Genomic DNA, 13079 nt, shown 5'->3' on the forward strand with positions numbered 1-13079 from the left:
AACATGAAAGTAACCTACTCATTGAAGACCTAGAGGAGATAGCAAAGGGTTGCTTTTCCCTAGATGACCAAACAAAGAAAGTGTTCAGGGGAGGAATATTGTATCTACAGTATTTGTTCTTATTGTAGCAATACAGATTTTCCAGATAACCTCCCAGCATATACTGTTCTAGGTGATAGAAAGGAGATTTTGAGAATGGACCAAGACAACACTTAGCAGAATGACTATGTAGAAACAAACAAAAGCTACTATGAAAACATTTAGTTTTGATGGCTCACCCCTAGACATTTTTAAGCATTAAATTCTCTAATAACATGTTGTCCTTAACATGCTATACAGTAACAGCAGCAGTTCTATGAAAAGATAGTTTATAATTGCCTATATAATCACAGCCATAACCCAATGGCACATGTTAAGGTTGCAGAAAACCAAGAACAAGACACAGGCTAAGTAGACTAAGACAAATCAGTTTTGAATTTAAATTAATGAAAAGAACAGTAGAAAGAAACAATTAAAGGACTATTTCTTAAATGAAGGATCAAAAGTTTGATACAACCTTTAGAAACAAAAACAAAACAAGATATAATAGATAAATTGATAAAATTAAAAAGTAAAGGTGACATTACAGCACAACTACTGAAATCCTCAAGACCACTTGAAGATATTTTAAACGCATATACAATAACTTAGAACATTTTTAAGTAGATAACTCTATATAGTATGATCTGCTAAAATTGAATCAGAAAGATATTTACAAATGATATATAAAATTAAGGCAGTAACAAAATTTAACCTTATGAGGACAAACTAGAACCAAATGGATTCAATCCTGAAGCCTTCAAGGCCATTGTTGTTGTTGTTGTTGTTGTTGTTGTTGTTGTTAAAAATAGATTCTTCTCTTCTTGGTAGCCTGCCAAGAATAGACTTGATACCCTGTGAGTGTATACAGGGAGAGGAGGTCCTCCTCAGTCACAGACATAGGGGAGGGGAGTAGGAGGAAAGCAGGAGGGCGGGAGGAATGGGAGGATACAAGGGATGGGATAACAATTGAGATGTAATATGAATAAATTAATAAAATATTAAAAAAGAAGAAAGGAAAAAATAGATTCTTCTCTCATACAGTGTCTCTTCTCTCCTGTCCTCCCTGTTCCCCACCCACTCCCTTCTGCTGAAGATCCACTCCTTCTCTATTTCCTCTTCAGGAACGAGCAGCCCTCCAAGAGACAGCAGCCAAATAGGACAAAAACAGATGAAATAAGACAGGCAAAGCCTCTCATATTGAGTCTAGACAAAGCAGCCCAATAGAAAGAAAAGAGTCCAAAGAGCAGGCAAAAGTGTCAAAGACACACTCACTCTCATGGTTAGGAGTCCCACAAAAACATCAAGGTAACAGTCATAACATATATGCAGAGGACCTGGTACAGACTCATGCAAGCCCCATGCTTGCCGCTTCAGTCTCTGTGAGCCCATATGAGTTCTGCTTAGTTAAATCAGTGTTCTCCTGGTGTCCTCAATCACTTCAGATGCTTTTAATCATTCCTTCCTCTTTCTCCAGGTTTCCCATGTCCCAGGGGAAGGACCTAATGAAGACCTTCAATTTAGACACTCTTCATAATGTCTGGTTGTGGGTCTCTGCACCCACTCCTAACTGATGCCAGACAAGCTTCTCTGATAGTAACTTTAAAATGGGACTGATCTATATAAATATAGCAGAATATCATTAGGGATCATTTCATTGATATTTCCCCATTGTATGCGGTTCTACCCTAGGTCTCTGGGGTATCCAGTCTCTTATTCAAGCAGTATAGAGATGGGATCCCTCTTGTGGCATGGGTCTCAAGTTAAAGCAGGACAATTGTAGGTTGAGGGTTTTGTGCCTGAGTTAGTGGTCTTCTTTCTCCTTCAGTGGCCTGCAGAGTACCTTACTGCTCCAATGAGACTAGAATGGGGAGGGGGGGTGAAGGCTCCATGCAGACACCAGCTCAACCTATCTATGCTCCATAAGTTGTGTGGATGTTACTCTTAACAATGAGACCTTACTGTCAGTTTTCAGGGAGCAACCATATATCCTAGAATCAACCTGCGTTGTTTAGAAATCTTTACAGAACCCCTTTGGACAACAACTCAACTGAGTGTAACCCAGGTCCATCACTGGAAGCCTTACCTGACTACAAAACATGGCTTGTCCAAACCCTATATTCTCCAGTATTAGGAGTCCTCACTAGAGTCTCCCTCATACATTTCTGAAACTTTTCACTACATTAGGTTTTCATAACACTGCCCCAATGCTCTTAAATTACAGCTGTCTCTCCCTACATTCTCTCCCTCCATCCTTTCCCCAACTTGATCCTTACCAAATTATTTCCAAATTATAGTTCCAAATTAAGACTAATTAGTTACATAATGCCATTAGTACAAGAGTTTAACACCTTTGTTCAGAGCTCTGCATGTGGTAAAACTACTTTCACATTTAAGTATTTAAAAAGTCATTGCAGCTGCCAGACTGAGAATAATTTATTAGTTATCTGTAAAGACAGCTGACTCAAGATTAATCCCAAAATCACATGGTTAAAATCTACTGCTACCCTATCTGAAAAGTGGTAACCGAAGTCTCAATTTCTTGTGGAAAAGCCCAAGTATCCTGTTGTCTAACTTCGCAGAAGAGAAGGATAATAGAGTTCAATCTTCTTTGGATTTAGCTTCATTTAAAACTTAAAACATGCGTAACACATCCACCACACATAAAAATAAGCCAAGAAAAAACAATTTCTTATGAAACAATAAATTGATGGACAGCTCATTCTCCACATGGAGAAGGGGAGGGGAGAGTGGGGTCTGCCTTTGGTATGAACCCTGGGCTTGCAATGTGATCACTGCCTCTTGGTGGAGAGGCCCTATGGGAACACAGAAGAAGGAGGCGGATGTAGTCTATCCAGATGAGACCTGATTGGCTGTGGTCAGAAGGTGGGGGCGTATAAATTACCTGCTTGTTCTGTAGTTTGAGTACTTTATATCTCAATTGTAGCCCCCTCCTCATCCCCTCTGGATCCCACTCTCTCCCTCATCTTCCCCCAATCCCATCCCCTCTAGAGGGAGGATAGAATAAAGCTAAATGATTGAACCTACTCTTTAAGTCAAGGCCTTAATTGTTACTTATAATGAAGGTTATATCTAAGTCATTGCTATAGAATTTAGTATATTGATACAAAACATGGGCACGTCAAATAACTGCCAGATTTTAACACAAAAATATATATCTTAAGTCTAACAGACAGATATGACTCTATCAATATATGTGGTAAAATAGTTGAATGAGCCTCAGAGACACACAGAAAATGGCATTTAAAGTTGTTCTTACAATCCTAAATTTCTTCGACAACAAGACAAGTTAACTCCTGACAACACCCAGCCGACCTCAAAGAAGATGATGAATTCAAAGAGCCTCCTTATGGACATGGCTTCAAAGGTGGCAAACCAGCCACTGGGCAAAATGCCTTTCTTCCTGCCACAAACAGACTCTGCCTAAAAATGGGCGACTTAGATGCAGGCAGAGTCGAAGGCTGCACTCTGCCAAGTCAGGGTAAGCAAGTCCTCAATAGTTCCTGCCCAGAGAACAAGTCTGGCAGAGATATTAGGCCAGAAAGCTGAAGATGAGGCTCCAACGTTGTAAAGTGTATTGGATGACTGGTCAGGCAGTAAACTATCTTAAGTCAATTTGTAAATTTAAGAAGATGCTAACGAACACTGCTGGTTCACTCAGGAATTTAAGTTTTATTCCTTCTCAAGTCTCTGAGGGGCATTGAAGACAAGATAGCATAGTTTTAAAACCAAGTTTAGTTGGTTAGGGGATAAGACTATTTTAGATCAAGATTAAAAAGTTAAGCTATTAGAGTTGAGATAGGATAGATATTGAATTTCATTCAGAAATTTAGACCCAACAAGACAGGAAAGACACTTACTTCAAACAGGACGAATGCAGATGGCCAATTCACTACGAATGTAACATGTATAGAACTCATTATTCTCATGATTGTCACATGGTCCTCCCTGATGTATGTAGTTTGTTTTGTACATGTGTAATAAAATAAATGTATTTTTAAAAAATGAAGGTGTGGGAGGAAGACCCCATTGGTCAGAGATCAAGGGGAGGAAAATAGGGCAGAAGAGGGAGAGTGAGTGGGAACAGGAAGATAAGAGCGAGAGGATTAGAGTCCAGATGTAATGTAAATAAATTATAATAAACCAACAAAGAAAGATAATAAACTCTTAACAGAAAAAAACAAACAGAAATGCAGCTCCTGTGTTTCAAATGGCCCGGCAGAGGCAAGTGTTTCCCAGAGTAACCACCAGGTGGCAGTTAACTCACGGCAGAGAAGTCTGAAGGGTGCAGTTAAACAATCTTCCTAATGGTCTTTCAGTTGTATTGGCTAATTTTCATGTCAACCTGACACAAGCTAGAGTTATTTTGAAAAGGGGAACTTCAATAGAGAAAATTCCTCCATCAGACTGGTAGATGGACATGCCTGTGGTATATTCTCTTTCCTGATGGTGGGAAAACCCAGATCGGTTTGCTAGGCACCATCCTGCGCAGGTGGCCCAGGCTGGTTAAAAAACAGGCTTGTGCCTATTCTTCTTCTAATGTGGTTTGTTAATATCCCTGGAAGTGCTGATATTTTCTGAAAAGAAGCTGAGGAGCAGCGTATCTTGGGGGATGTGGGGAGCGGGGAAGCTGGAAGGAAAGAGAAGCCTAGAGGGAAAACTGCACTTGGTCTGTAATAGATGAAAGAAGAATTAAAAAATAAAAAATAATGAAAAACAGTGAAAGTTGAATGAGCCATGAGGGGCAAGACTGTAAGTAACATTCCTTAAGGTCTTTGCCCCAATGCCTGCCTGCCTCTATGTTCCTGCCCTGACTTCTCTCAATGATGGGCTGTAGTCTTCAAGGTGAAATAAACTCCTTTCTCCACAAGCTGCTTATAGTTATAATGTTTTATAATGGAAAATTAGATACTAACAAAGATAGCAATCTTTTCTGTATTGTAATTTATTTACAAATTTAATTTAAAAATAAGATTCAATACTTAGTGAACAAGTTGAAACATAAAATCTCCAATTTATAAGTATTCATGTCTGGAGACCAACTTTCAACTGCTGCTCTTAGATGCAAATCTCATTAGCCCCTGTGATATTGATAACAGACAAAATAACCAGAAGAAATTTTTTTCTGTGACTACAGAGCATAGGAATCTTCAGATAGTGAGAACAACACACAAAGATTCTGTCTGCTACATGAGAGTCCCCTGTGTAAAGAGTGTTACAAAATTCTGCCACAGTGAAAGCAGTTAATTAAAAACTATAATTGTGCTTGGGAAGTGACCAAGGGGAACTTCGGAGGCCAGATACTGCCTGCCAAGAATCTGTTTGGGAATTATCTTCTGGAATCATGTTGGTTTTTCCAATGTAGTAAGGAAGAGTGGTTAATGGGTCACTTGAGGATTGCATCTGTTCCTGTAAATTTTTGTTTATTTCTCCTAATAATAATATGTTGTCTGGGAAGCCAAATAAAAAGAAAATTAAAATTGAATTAAAAATAACAGAAAAAGAAATTGATAGAAGAGTTATGTTCTTTTAAAATTGGTTCTGCAAATCTTAAGTGTCCTCAGAGACATGGATATTGAAGCAGATAGAAAAATAATTCCCTTTATCTTATCTGCTTATTAACTTCTTCATGGTCAGTGAAAGGAAACTGATAGGATAATGATGAGGAAGTTACAAAAATGAAGAGGGCATAAGAATTTATGACTGCATAGTCTATACAAATCTTTAATTAACAATGATGTAAAGCACAAGCACCAATGATTTCATCAACACATGTCTTATAATTGTGTTTTATTCTAATTAGAGTTATCTAAACTTGACTTCCTACAATAGCAGTTTAAACAGAAAATCTGAAATCATAAATGTTCTAAAGTGGTCCCCGAGAACACAATAAGTGAAATATATTAGGAGTAAATATGCTTTAAAGATAATTCTCTAATATTCACAAACATAGAGTGAGAGACATCTAAAGAATCACTGAAATCCGTAATTAAAATAAGTTCAAACACTTTGGATAATATTAATTGATTATGCCAAAGAACTAGTATGTCAATTAACCTCTACTTTATCTCTAAAATAATTCAGACTGAAGTGAGATTGACCTCATAGTTGTTACTGCTGGCACTCTCACATTAGTCTAACAAACTTCTATTGCCTTTTCATCTTATTGTTCATGAGTATGTCATCTTATGTCACAGAAGGCTTTATTACAAGATATTTTGTTGCAAAGGAGTTTTTATTGAGTTATCATAAAAATTTATCTCTTCAAAAAAGTGATATGGTCTTTGCATATTTATTTATTCAGCTATCTTTAACTCAATATTAGTTTCCATTTTCTTTAGGGTGTGCTTAACAAATCTTGAGGAAACACAGATTATACTAGAATTACTCAACTCTTTATTCTCCTCCTGGTTGTAATCCATAATGTCAATTACTGGTTGTTATAGTACACATTATTTCTACTTAACTCAGAAGAATTTCCCAAAATGCATTTCCATTTCATTCCTCATCTCACTCATGCTCACAAAGGTTAAAGTCAGTACTAATTTCTTCTCACTTCAAAGTATTCGTCACTTCCTTCAGATTGCTAATGTAAACATTTTTCTATATTCCATTTTTAATTAATTTTTAAAGTTATTTTAAACACCATTTTGTGACTTCTCCTTATATTAGGAATAACATTTGCCTCTAAAAGAAACAAAAGTACAAGAACTGACTCTTTAAGAATACTAAAAAGATAGAAAAACCCTTAGCCAAACTAACTAAAAGGCAAAGGGACATTATTCAAATCAACAAAATCAGAAATCAAAAGGGAGACATAATGACAGACACTGAGAAAATTCAAGAATCATTAGGTTGTACTTCAAAAGCCTATATGCTGCAAAAATTCAAAAATCTAAATGGAAGTGGCAATTTTCTTGATAGGTATAAACTACCAAAATTGAATCAAGATCAGGTAAACAAATTAAATAGTCCTATATCTCTTAAGGAAATAGAGACTGTCATCAAATGTCTCCCAAACAACAAATAAATAAATAGCCCAATGCCAGATGGATTCAGCACAGAATTCTACCAGACCTTCAGAGAAGAGCTAACACCAATTCTCTTCAAACTATTCCACAAACCAGAAATGCAATGAACATTACCAAACTCATTCTATGAGACCCTAGTCACTTTGATACCTAAACCACAGAAAGACACAACAAAGAAAGAGAATTTGAGACCAATTCTCTTATGAACATTGACACAAAAATACTCAATGAAATAGTCGCACACGAAATCCAAGAATACATCAAAAATATCATTCACTATGAATGAGTAGGCTTCATCCAAGGCACACAGAGGTGGTTCAACATATGGAAATCCATCAATGTAATCCATGATGTAAGCAAACTGAAAGAAAAAAAACAAATGATCATCTTCTTAGATGCTAAAAAAGCAGTTGATAAAATTCAACACCCATTCTTGTTTAAAGTCTTGGAGAGAGCAGGGATACAAGGCACATACCTCAACATAATAAAGGCAATATACAGCAAGCCTATAGCTAAATGGAAGGAAACCTAAATCAATGGAGAGGTTGTCTACTCTCTCCATAACTCTTCAATATTGTACTTGAAGTACTAGCTAGAGCAGTAAGGCAACTAAAGGAGACCAAGGGGATAAAAATTGGAAAGGAAGAAGTCAAGCTATGACTATTCATGGATGACATGATAATATGCATAAGCTACTGAGAAACTCCTACAGCTGATAAACACCTTCAGCAAAGTGGCTGGTTTCAAAAAATCAGTAGCCCTCCTGTATACAAATGACAAATTGGTTAAGAAAGAAATTCAGGAAACTGCACCCTTCACAATAACCACAGATCATATAAAGTATTTTCATGTGACTCTTACCAAGCAAGTGAAAGACTTTGAAATCTTTAAAGAAAGAAATTGAAGAAGACATCAGAAGATGGAAAGACCTTCAATGTTCATGGATTGGGAGAATAAACATTAGTAAAAATGGCCATCTTACCAAAAGCAATCTACAGATTTGATGCAATATCCATCAAAATTCCAGTACAATTTTTTACAGACATTGAAACATCGATTCTCAACTTTATATGGAAAGAAAAAAAGCCAGAATAGCTAAAATAGTCCTGTACAACAAAAGTTCTTCTGTAGGAATCACCATGCTGGATCTCAAGCTCTACTACAGAGCAACAGTACTAAAAACGGCATAGTACTGGCATGAAAATAGACTGGTAGATCAATGGAATCAAATAGAAGATGCAGAAATAAACCCACACATCTATGGGCATTTGATTTTTGACAAAGAAACCAAATCCATACAATGGGAAAAAGATAGCATCTTCAACAAATGGTATTGGTCTAACTGATGGCAACATATAGAAAAATGCAAATAGACCCATATTTATCACCCTGCACCAAACTAAAATCCAAGTAAAATAAAGACCTAAATTTAAAACCTGACTCACTAAATCAGTTAAAAGAAAAAGTGGGAAAGACCCTTGAACACATTGGCACCGGAGACAACTCCCTGAACAAAACCAACAGCTCAGGCTCTAAGATTAACAATTCATAAATGGGACCACATGAAACTGAAAATCTTATGTAAGGCAAAGGACAATGTCAACAGAACAAAATGACAGCCTACAAACTTGGAGATCTTCACCAACCCTACATCTTACAAAGGGTTAATATCCAAAATATCTAAAGAACTCAAGATAGTAAACACCACCAAACCAAATAACCCTATTAGAAATGGGATACAGAACTAAATTGAGAATTCTCAACAGAGACTAAGAAACACTTAAAGAGATGCTCAACATCCCTAGTCATCAGGGAAATGCAAATCAAAACGACTCTGCGATTGCATATTACACCTATCAGAATGGCTAAGACCAAAAATTCAAGTGACAGCAAATGCTGGTGAGGATGTGGAGAAAGAGCAACACTCCTCCATTGCTGGTGGGAGTGCAAACTTGTACAACCATATTGGAAACCAATCTGTTGATTTCTCCAGAAACTGAGAATAATTATTCCTCAAGATCCAGCCATTCCACTCCAGGGCATATACTAAAATATGTTCCATCATACAACAAGGACATTTGCTCAACTATGTTTATAGCAGCTTTATTTGTAATAGTCATAATCTGGAAACAATCTAGATGTCCCTCAACTGAATATTAGACAAAAAAAAAAAAAAAAAAAAAAAAAAAAAAAACTATGGGACATTTGACAGCAACACCCAACCTTCCTCAAAAACGATCATGAGGATCAATGAACCTCCTTATGGAGATGGCTTTAAATGTGGCAACCCAGCCACTGGGCAAAATGTCCTCCTTTCAGCCACAGACAGAATTCTGCCTAAAAATGAACAAGCTTGGATGCAGACAGAGTTGATGACCAAATTCTGTCAAGACAGAATAAGCAAGCCCTCAATAGTTCCTGCCTCACAAATATGTCTGCCAGATACATTGGGCAAGAGGCTGAAGATGATGCTCCAATGTTATAGAGAGTTTTTGGTGACTGTTTGGGCAGCAAACAGTCCCTGTCATTTTCTCATTTTGGAAGCCGCTTACCTCTACTTCCTGCCTACTCAGATAATAGTTTTATCCCTTTTCAAGTCTTTGATCAGGTTGAAGACCAGATAGTTTAGTTTTACAATTAAGCTTAGCTGCTTTGAGATGAAAAAATTTTAGGTCTAGATAGATGTTTTAAGTTGATAAAGACGAGATATGATAGATACATTCAGAATTTTAGACTCACACAGATAGGAACTATGTTCTCTTCAAGGTTGCCAAATACAAATAGTCAAAACACTGTGAAAGTGCTTCAGCGTTGCCTCAGTGGAGCGGGATGGACCCACCCTCTGGTTGGAGATACGTATAACACATCAACTTACTGAGACCTAGGAAAGGATGCCAAGGATGTCTTTAGCAAACTGTATGGGTTTGGCATGGACAAAATAGATCAGAGGACCAAGTCTTGTAATGGAGTAGAATTTTCTACTTCAGGTCATGCATATACTGATGGACACAGGGAAAGCATCAGGCAACCTAGAGACCAAATACAAGATCTGTAACTATGGGTTCACCTTCACCCAAAAGTGGAATACAGGCAATACTCTAGGGACAGAAATCTCTTGAGAGAATAAGTTGGCTGAAGGGTTGAAACTGACTCTTGATACCATATTTGTACGAAACACAGGAAAGAAGAGTGGGAAATTCAAAGCCTCCTGTGAACAGGATTGTTTTGGTCTCAGCAGTAATGTCGATACAGATTTTTCTGGACTGACCATCTATGTCGGGGCTGTGTTGGTCATTGAAGGTTGGCTTGCTGGCTATCAGATGAGTTTTTGAGACAGCCAAATGCAAACTGTCTCGGAATAAATTTGCTTTTGGATACAAGGCTGCGGACTTCCAATTGCATATTCATGTGAATGACGGTACTGAATTTGGCGGCTCTATCTACCAGAAAGTCAATGCGAAGATTGAAACATCAATAAATCTGGCATGGACAGCCAGCAGCAACAACACGCATTTTGGCATCACTGCTAAATATGAGCTGGATTGTAGAACTTCTGTATCTGCCAAAATAAAGAATGCCAGTTTAGTTGGACTGGGCTATACGCAGACCCTCCAACCGGGAGTCAAACTGACAGGAAGAGCTTCAATGCAGGAGGTCAAGAGGTTGGATTGGGATTTGAACTAGAAGCTTGATGTGGTTTGAGTGGAGCATTATTTGTCCCTGGAAATGAAATGAAAAAAAACTCACTATGTTTTGGCCTTAAAATTCTGTGAAATTTTAAGAATGTGAACTTCATATCCTTCCAATGAATTGTAATCCTTCCCACACTGAAGCCTAGAGATACAGACCCGTCCTATGGGAGGTCCTTGAAGGCATGCCTGGAAGTCATGCTTTTGCCACACTTCAGTTGAGTTCTCCAGAAGTAACTTAAGTGTTTTCCTCAGCAGCAATGTAGTGTCATGTTAAATGAAGGGATCTGACTCCCCATTTTGTACATCACGACCTGCATGTCCCACTCCACTTTTCCATGACCAGTCTTGGCTGTAGTAAAGTCTTTGCTTTTGCATCAGAGGAAAATAAACCCATCACATTTGGGGAAAAAATGACTATGAATGTAACATTTATATAATTCTTGATTGTTTCATGGTTCTTCTTGCTGCAGGTAATTTTTGTTTATATATGCAATAATATAGGTGCATATGTAAAAAATAAAAAATTAAAATAAAAAAATTAAATCTCTCTCATTAAGTTTATTCTCCTAGATGGTGGCAAATCAACGTAACTTAAAAGATAAATAAAGATTAAACTGCTTCTTGTTAAAAAGAAAAAGAAAACAAAAAGCAGAAATGATTAGCAAAAGAAATCTGTCTGTTTACATTGAACTACTGTTACCTACATTTCTCAAAATGACCAATGAACTTTAATTATTAAGACTAGTGATATGCCTTAATATTTAGCCAATTTCAATAAGTTCCCCACATTTGCTTCAAAACCATACATTTCATAATATTTATTTAATCCTTATACCACTGCAATACTCATAGATAAATAATTAACAAATCTATAAAGCTATTAGCTATAAATAGGAACAGATATTAAGATATTAAATACTTAATATTATATGTTAAATCTATTTTGTTTCATACAATATCTCACTATATACCCCAGGTATGCCTTGAACTCATGTCCCTGCTACCTAAGTTTCCTGAGTATTCAGATCGCAGGCTTATGTTATCTCGTCTTGGTTATCTATATTTACTTATACTTTTTAAACTCAGTGTGATTTATCCAACATTATTATATTTTCAATAAATAATTTGTAGATACTAAAACTCAAATTAGTTTCATAGATTCCTACATAGCTTTTTATATTCTGTCTTTCTATTTTTCTTTGTTGAACTAGTGTATTTATTCATTTACCTTACATCCCTATCACAGCCCCCTCCCTCCTCTCTTCCTGGTTCCACCCTCCTTCCCTCTTCAGATCTCCATACTCACTCCCTCCCTCTTCTCCCAACCCTCCTCCCCTACCAACCTACCCAAGCTCATCAAGTCATATCAGGACTGACTTCTCCTCCTCTTCTCCTTCCTTGGCAATCCACATGAAACCTGAGCTGCTCACTGGCTACGTCTGTGTAGGGTGCTTCAGTCTCTGCAAGTCCCTCTGGTCCCTGATTAGTTGTCTCTGCTGGTCTTCTTGTGAAGCTCTGGTCACCTGCAGGTCATGCTATCCTTCCCCTCACCTTCCCACAAGACTCCCTGTGCTTCCCCTAATGGTTGGCTGTGTCTCAGTATCTGTTTAACTCACCACTGGGTGGAGCCTCTCAGAGAACAGTTATGCTACGCTCCTGTGTCAGGGTTTGGTTCTCTCCCACAAGGTGGGTCTCAGCTTGGGCCAGGCATTGGTTATATATTCTCTCAATCTCTGCTCTATCTTTATCCCTGCACCTCTTTAGGCAGGGTAAATCTGGGGTCAAAGATTTTGTGTCCCTTTTTTTTTTTATTATTTATTTTTTCCTATTTCAGTGTGTCTATGTTTGCTTTAACCTACTCTTTTTCTATTTTATTTTATTATCTCTTGAATTTTTGTTTGGTGGTTGGTCTTCTAAAGTTGTTAACTTAAAATATGCATAGATAATTTTCTCCGTCCTTTTCCTCCCTCTAATCACTCCCATGTACTCACTTCCTGTCTAACTCCCTCAAAATTAATGGCCTGTTTTTCTTTGTTATTGTTGAATTTAAGTACATATGTTTGCATAAATACTTAAATATATAAATACAAAATGCTCGGCCTACTTATTGTTGCTTACATGTACATAATTTCAGTACTGACTACTTGATTTCAGTACTGACTACTTGCTAGTTGATATCCAATTAAAGGGCTCTTCCAGAGGGAGAGCTATTTCTCCTACTCTCCGAATTATTTAGTTGTCTGTAGTTTCTTTTTAA

At 37.2% G+C, this 13079-nt stretch overlaps 1 pseudogene; it reads left to right on the forward strand.

Annotated features, from left to right (window-relative positions):
* Positions 1-9882: 9882 nt before the first annotated feature.
* LOC127188418 (voltage-dependent anion-selective channel protein 3-like) lies at positions 9883-10822 on the forward strand (annotated as a pseudogene).
* Positions 10823-13079: the final 2257 nt, after the last annotated feature.

This window comes from Acomys russatus, chromosome 4, assembly GCF_903995435.1.
Source record: "Acomys russatus chromosome 4, mAcoRus1.1, whole genome shotgun sequence".
Classification (NCBI taxonomy): domain Eukaryota; kingdom Metazoa; phylum Chordata; class Mammalia; order Rodentia; family Muridae; genus Acomys; species Acomys russatus.